The sequence below is a fragment of the Lissotriton vulgaris genome (assembly GCF_964263255.1).
Source record: "Lissotriton vulgaris chromosome 5 unlocalized genomic scaffold, aLisVul1.2 SUPER_5_unloc_1, whole genome shotgun sequence".
Classification (NCBI taxonomy): Eukaryota; Metazoa; Chordata; class Amphibia; order Caudata; family Salamandridae; genus Lissotriton; species Lissotriton vulgaris.
Genome location: NW_028240613.1, coordinates 935,937 through 943,973, shown reverse-complemented (window position 1 = coordinate 943,973; position 8,037 = coordinate 935,937).

Genomic DNA, 8,037 nt, shown 5'->3' with positions numbered 1-8,037 from the left:
CATTTATTTATGTTAAAAAAAAAATTGTCAAGAGCATTGCCAATAGCTCAAACTTTAACAAAGGCAAAACCATTGCATTGTAAATGCTTGTTTCTATAAGCCAGCCTGCCGGTCTGTCCGGTCTAAAAATTTCTCTAGACGTTCATACTGCACGTGCTGATACTGTAGGTGTGAAACTCTCCCTTGTTAGCCGTACGTCAGTGACCCTAGAGGACATACAGAGCGCTGTGCGAAAAATATAGTGTGTTATCCCATTTGGCACGATTTCCAACCGTTCAACCCAACGACAAATAACCCCAAGTGGGGGGCAACATTAACATCACATGCCCAAAAATCTTAATGCTTTAAAAAACACAATCATTTAAACACAGTGCGGTAGTTTAGCGCTTGTACTTTTGACATTCACAAATCAAGGTACTGTAAGGTAAATAACACACCCTGCACGCTTCAAGTTAAAGTAACTAAACAACAAGGTGTTTTAATAAAAACATGTGAAAACGCAAACAGACAATAAGCAAATTAACAGCAGACACCCACATAAAGAAATAAAATGCAACTCATTGAGATCTTTATGCTAAAACAAAGCACTGAACGTTGTTGGTAAGATGCATAACGTGGATCACGTCTATTCTACTAAAATTATTGTTTAGGAATGGCTAGCTAGAAATAGCACTATGTACATATCTACCTACTAAATTGGAACTTTCTGATTTGTTGAATTAATAACAGGATAAAGTTGTGAATTCAAGGTGAAAGTGTGTTTCAGAATTTATACGCTAATGACAAATGGCTGAACGTCCAAATATATTTAAAGCAGATTTTAGAGTGAAATCGTGTTGGAAGCCCAATTACTAAATTTTCGTGCTGAGGTGCTGCAGGTGGGATTGGCATGGGGGAGGCATTCGAAATTAGCAAAGCCATTTTCACATTACTGCTGACATCACTGCCTGATGCACCCAAGGTGAAGTGATCACTGCTGGTAATCTTTCATACGGTGGGCACATGTGATCTTGTCGGATGTGGTCACTATTAGAACACCAATATTAGTAGTGCACAATGATTTTAATTAAACATAAGTAGCTCTTAGAACACAATGGGCTGGTGGTCCCAGTGTATACCCTCAAATAGGTCCTGAAAGCGTAAGCACAGCAGCTGATTGCACGACACAAATGCGATAGCACGATGTAGTGGAGTATACACTCATTCGGAAAAAACACGTTTTAGAGAAACATTTGCATGTTATGGATTTTAAGGTATAGCACTCAAGTTAAAGGCAGTAATGAGGACAAACGTAAACATTCGGAATTTGGGAGCATGCGATACTTAAATAAGAACCATTTTTAAAACTATACAGATTCGAACTCGTAAACAATAGGTCAATGTGCGGCGCGGGAGCGTATGTGCAATACTATCGGACAAATGACAGTTAATCAATGGCACTTTTACACAGGAACACGACATACCCGAGAAGAATTGCACTATCTCTTCTTTATCACACCCGAACGGGAGACCGCGAAGACGAGCAAAACCATCGTTCGCCGTGTCTGGGCTGTTAGGGCCTATGTGTTTTAAAACCCAATCCACGTTATTCGACCTAAACACTGAAACAATGAGGGGGAAACGGGTTATGAGAACATGGTTGTCGAGGAATACAGGATTATGAACTTTGATGTGACACTCCAAACCAACCTTCAACGTATCGGTGGCCCATTATTTCACGGTCCTTTTTCAGTGCCATTTTCACGTCTTCTTCGTCTTCCAGTTCAACAAAAGCATCTCCACTAGGCCTCCCCTCGCGGGTGTAAATAAAACGAATACCTACAGCTCCATTCAATATTTTGCACTCTTGGGGGGGGAAAGTAAATGAATTGTTCAATTGAACACTCAGCCAGAAGCCAACTTCCAAAGCGTCTCAGACTAAGATGAGAAGCGACCTAAAGCATAGTTAAACAAGACGTGGGCGTGCACGCTCCCGAACTTCCGGTTTCGGGAACACTCCCGAACTTCCGGTTTCGGGATGTGAACACTCACGGCTGTCGTGAGGCGGGACTTAAGTCTTTCGGAGAAGCCCGCGCCCACGAAGTGGATGGCCCAGGGGACTGGTGCCAGCAGAAGGAGTGGCGGCTGAGGCCACTGATGCGGTAAGTGGGGCTTGGCACGTGTGTGTGTGTGTGTGCGTGTGTGTGTGCCTGCGTGTGTGTGCGCGCGACTGAGAGAGAGGCATGGCTGACTGACTGAGATGTGCACGGCTCCGGGGGGCGGGGCATGCGCATCAACGCTGTGAAATCGCCGCGCGTGCCCCTGTCTATGTCCCTTGAGAGCCGACTTAATAACCATAGGTCTCGAGCGAGACCTAAAAATCTACATGGGGAGAGAAAAGTTTCATTTTCTGTGCAGCCAAAGCCTGGAACGAGCTTCCCCCATTTTTAGATCGAGGACTCTGTCGCACTGCTGTAAGCAGTGTGGGCAGAGCCCGAAGATTTAATGTTTCTTAGAGGGGGCTTCTCCATTGGCTGGCCTAGTAAATGCTGGCCAGCCATTGGAGGAGAGGGGCGCCACTCGGTTCAAGCCCCTTCTTTTTCTGATTCGGGGGCGTTTTTTAGGCTTCTTTCTTGTTTTCTTTCTCTCCTCTTCCCATTGGCTGGATTTTTACCTTCCAGCAACTGGAAGAGGAGAGAAAGAGAGAAAGAAAACCACGCCCCCGAATGAGAAAATGACCGTGCTTTCTCCGAGGCATATCTGCTTTGCCTCGGAGAAACGTGGTCTTGTGGAGCACTCCTCTCTTGCCGTCTATTTCCAGCTCTCCTGTACATCCTTTCCTTCTCACCCCGCCCGCTCCCTTTTCCTTACTCTTACCCTCCTTCTGCCCTCCTTTACTGCCCCGTCCCGCCGCCTGGTCCCCAGAAACAATAAGCAGTTTTCGGGCACCCTCACCCTCACGAGCCTCCGCAGTGTGAGCTGCCAATCTGTGGGGGACAGACACTCCAGTAGCTCCAAGAGTCTAGGAAAGCGAGCAGCGCCCACCTGCTGGGGGCTCACCGCTCGCACACGACGCAGTTCCGGCCAGCCAGGAGCACTCGCAGGCCGCTCCCCTGAATCTGGGCTCGTAAATGTGAGAGCTGCCGCAGCTCCAATCAGGGCTGCTCATACGCCACAGGACCTCCCGCATCCACCAGTCAGGGGATCCCCAACAATCAGGCTGCTGCACCGTTGAAGTGTGTGGAAAGGGTAAAACACGTTTATAACACAAACTTTTTTTCCACAACTTTTTTTCCACATACATTCACTCCGCATACCATTACAACTACACTACCATTACTCCGCAATACTTTTATAACGCATACCATTATATCTTTTATGCTTTTACCACGCATGCTTTTACAACGAAATTAGTTGTAAAAGCATGAATGGTAAAAGTATATGTTTTTAATGTTTAAGTTTAAGGTAAGTATATGGTTTTATTTTGGGGGTGTTGGGGTATATGTTTTAGGGGTTTCGGGGTATTTTAAGGGTGTGTTTGGATTATTGATAGATAGCTAGATAGCTAGATAGAAGATAGCTAGCTAGATTGATAGATATCTAGATAGCTAGATTGATTTATAGCTAGAGAGCTAGATTGATAGATAGCTAGATATCTATGGGGTGCACAGAGTATTTTTAGAGTATGGTATTTTTTAATTATAGGCTTGGTTTTGGGGTACAGGGATATTTTTAGGGTTCAGGGCTAGGTTTGGGTTTTGGAGTACAGGGGTATTTTTAGGGTTTATGGCTAGGTTTGGTTTTTGGGTTGCAGGGGTATTTTTAGCGTTCAGGGCTAGGTATGGGTTTTGGGGTACAGGGCTATTTTTAGGGTTCAGGGCTAGTTTGGGTTTTTGGGGTACAGGGGTATTTTTAGGGTTCAGGGCTGGGTATGGGTGTTGGGGTACAGGGGTATTTTAGGGTTCAGGGCTTGGTATGGGTTTTGGGGTACAGGGGTATTTTTAGGGTTCAGGGCTTGGTATGGGTTTTGGGGTACAGGGGCATTTTTTAGGGTTCAGGGCTTGGCATGGGTTTTAGGGTACAGTGGTATTAGAATTCAAGGAAAGGTTTGGGTTTTGTGGTACAGGTGTATTTTTAGGATTCAGGGCTAGGTTTTGGGGTACAGGGGTATTTTTTGGGTTCAGGGCTATGTTTGGGTTTTGGGGTACAGGGCTATTTTTAGGGTTCAGGGCTAGGTTTGGGTTTTGGGGTACAGGGGTATTTTTAGGGTTCAGTGCTATGTTTGGGTTTTGGGGTACAGGGGTATTTTTAGGGTTCAGGGCTGGTTTTGGGGTACAGGGGTATTTTTAGGGTTCAGGGCTAGGTATGGGTTTTGGGGTACAGGGGTATTTTTAGGGTTCAGGGCTAGGTTTGGGTTTTGTGGTACATGGGTATTTTTAGGGTTCAGGGCTAGGTATGGGTTTTGGGGTACAGGGGTATTTTTAGGGTTCAGGGCTAGGTATGGGTTTTTGGGGTACAGGGGTATTTTTAGGGTTCAGGGCTTGGTATGTGTTTTGGGGTACAGGGGGATTTTTAGGGTTCAGGGCTTGGTATGGGTTTTGGAGTACAGGGGGATGTTTAGGGTTCAAGGCTTGGTATGGGCTTTGGGGTACAGTGGTATTTTTAGGGTTCAAGGAAAGGTTTGGGTTTTGGGGTACAGGTGTATTTTTAGGATTCAGGGCTAGGTTTGGGTTTTGGGTTACAGGGGTATTTTTAGGGTTCAGGGCTATGTTTGGGTTTTGGGGTATTTTTAGAGTTCAGGGCTAGGTTTGGGTTTTGGGGTACAGTGGTATTTTTAGGGTTCAGGTCTATGTTTGGGTTTTGGGGTACAGGGGTATTTTTAGGGTTCAGGGCTAGGTTTGGGTTTTGGGGTACAGGGGTATTTTTAGGGTTCAATGAAAGGGTTGGGTTTTGGGGTACAGGGGTACTTTAGGGTTATTATTATTATTATTATTTAATTTTATAGAGCGCGTAGTCACCCGTAAGTATCCCAGCGCTAAGGTTCAGGGCTAGGTTTGGGTTTTGGTGTACAGGGGTATTTTTAGGGTTCAGGGCTAGGTTTGGGTTTTGGGGTACAGGGGTATTTTTAGGGTTCAAGGCTAGTTAGGGTTTTGGGGTACAGGGGTATTTTAGGGAACAGGGCTAGGTTTGGGTATTGGGGTACAAGGGTACCGCAAGCAGAGGTCTGGCCCAGGACCAGGGTTCAATTCCCGCCGCAGCAGGGTCTTGGGCTCAATTTCCTCTGACCCGATAATTCTCTCCTCTGTGCCTACTGTAATCATGGGTCCCACGCTGCAACTCTGGGCAATAGCTTGCTTAATCTCCACACCAGCCCCAACAACGCTAGGATGCCTGGCTTCACCTGGGGGTGCCCAGGAATGGGCACCTCACAGGAACAAGCCAGGAAGGGTTCCGCAGCTGTATTCATACAGCGCTTAGAGACCCCTGGGTGATAATGCGCTTTACAAATGCAAATACCATTACCATTACCATTAATAGGGAACAGGGGTAGGTTTGGGTTTTGGGGTACAGGGGTATTTTTAGGGTCAGGGTGCGTTAGTGTTTAAGGGTGCTGGGGTATTTAAAGGGTCTAGGGTGGATTAGTTTTTAGGGTGTAAAGGGTAATTAATAAATTTAAAAAAAATGTATATGAATATATATATATATGTAATATTAATATAGATATACATATAATACAAGCTAAAAGAAATAATGTTCCATTTTAAATATATATATAAAATATACATATATTTTTTAATAAAGTACTTTTACAAAGTATATGACTTCACCACACATGCATTTGCGTTGCAATTGCATGCGTAATAAAGTCATATGCGTTGTAAAAGTTTGAGGAATTATGGCTTGCGGAGTAATGGTACTTTCGTAGTCACAAAATGCGGAGTGATGGTATGCGGTACTTGCGGAGTAATGGTACTTTCGTAGTAAAACATGTGGAGTGATGGTCTGGGGTATGAAAGAATGCGGGATATCATCATATATTCGTGTGTGTGGAAAAGACATATCTTGGGCAGGATAACCTTACAAGGCCGGGTATGAATATCGGCAGGGCTGGACGATGAAAGACAGATTAAAACATTTTTATAATTGTAATATAAAACTGTCCCGAATGCCTCCCATCACACCGCGCGGAAGAGGTGTCGCCACCGCTTTGAGGGTTATTTCCAACTTGAGAAAGGCCGGTAATGAGTCACCTACCCCCGACTTCGGTATGGGCGCCCTTGAAGGCAGTCTTTGAGTGAGAGCCGCTTACGTTGTGATAACCTGAAAGGGAACAATTGCCATGAGATGAATGGCCTTGGAACAGAGAAAGATTAATCCACGGGAGTCAGACACTTATCAAGGCACCGCGGGGGCGCTGAGAGGGAAGACCCCTTCGAAGATTAGACACAATGACTTTCAGCTACCCCCCCCCCCCCCCCCACACACTTCCTGTGGGGCTCGGAGGGGGTGCAGTCTGTAAATACTGAAGAGGCCGAAGGTGGAAGCACTGTGACCAGTCGCACCCGACGCTGCCCTCAGTCGCGAGGGTCTTGGTACATGCATTTCACCTCGAGCGGCAGAGCGCTCAGATTACTGGCGGGCCCGGACAGTCCTTAACTAGAGACCCCATCCTAGCGAGGAGACCGCGCGGGCCGTCCGTTTCTGAGGCAGGACCGCCGGGCAAAGCCCCCTCTCCACGGTGAGTTATCTCCCGGATAGCCCTTCTCTGACAACTCCTCGGGGTGGGGAGTGAGGGAGGTAGGTGGGTGCTGTGGTCGTAGAGCGTTTTAGAAACACCGTTGAAATGTTTTGTCTACACTTCCCATATTCCAGTGGTTCTCAGGAGGCCCCGAGGTCAAAGCGCCACCTTGACAGCTGAATTGTTGAAATGCTCTTACACCCAGGGAGAACTCACACAGTCACTCGTCGAACATTGGGTTTCTATCAAGTCCTGATGCATTTTGCTGCTGGTAGTTTCTCCTTATGAAGGGGCGACATCCAAACTACAGGTGCCAGAATGCAAAGCGAAAAGGGACGAGGGGATCCACTCCTGCGGCAATCATTTAAATAAAAAAGCGACTATTCGTTTTCGGAGAATACTAGTACTCACCAGACCTCCATAAAGGGATAGCAGCGTCGCGTTTCCCTTACATTAGACCATGTTTGCCAATATCGGTTTTCTCAAGCAGATTCTATAGGCTTTCCTTGTACATCGACATCCCAGGGAAACATCTGAGACTGTCAGAAGAGGGTCCCCAGAGGGCGACGACAGGTTTCCAAGAGACGCAGGGAGTCTCCCAGTTTGCTAACAATGGTGGGGGCTGGAGACACTTTAAGGCCCAGGCGCTCGAGTGGGGTAGCCCGAGGAGGCTATCCAACCTAGGTTGTCCCCTGCCTGAGAGCTGGGCTTGCGGTGGGTCTTTTGCCCCAGTGGTTGCCCTGCCTCTTTCTCATGAGGCGAAAGGGGGCGAAGCATTTTCTTTCTCTTAGGGTGGACGTTAGTGAGTGCTCGTGCGCTTTAAACTGTTGGTGGTGTGAGTTTGTGCTAATCCTTGCCTTCATGGGCGTTGAAGAGTGTTTTCTTCTCTCTGTCGGGCTCTGCGTGTCTGTTTTCGCCGGGGGTCATTTGGTAAGTGGTTTACTGTCTCTCGGTGTGAAGGTGAGTGAGGGGCTCTCTGCCCGTGATTCCTCTTTCTCTAGGTGGGCTATCTCTACTTTCCGAACCCTCTTCCAGTGGATGGATATTCTCCTTTTGATGGATAAAAGACCCCCACGCACCTAGAACGTTCCTCGCCCCTGTAAGGCGGCGCACAACAGCCATTGGGCTGGCGTGACTATGCCCCCGTCCCCCCCGTCAGGGTCATTCATCCGGACGGAGTATGCGGCCTAGCCCTTGCCCTACAAGCACGCCTGCGTGTGAGACTTCCTTTTCTTCGGCAGCGTCTCCTGCTGGGGCCTCTTCCTGTATTAGTAGGGTGTCTGCAGGTGTGAAGTCAGCACCCCCCCCCCCACCCCCCC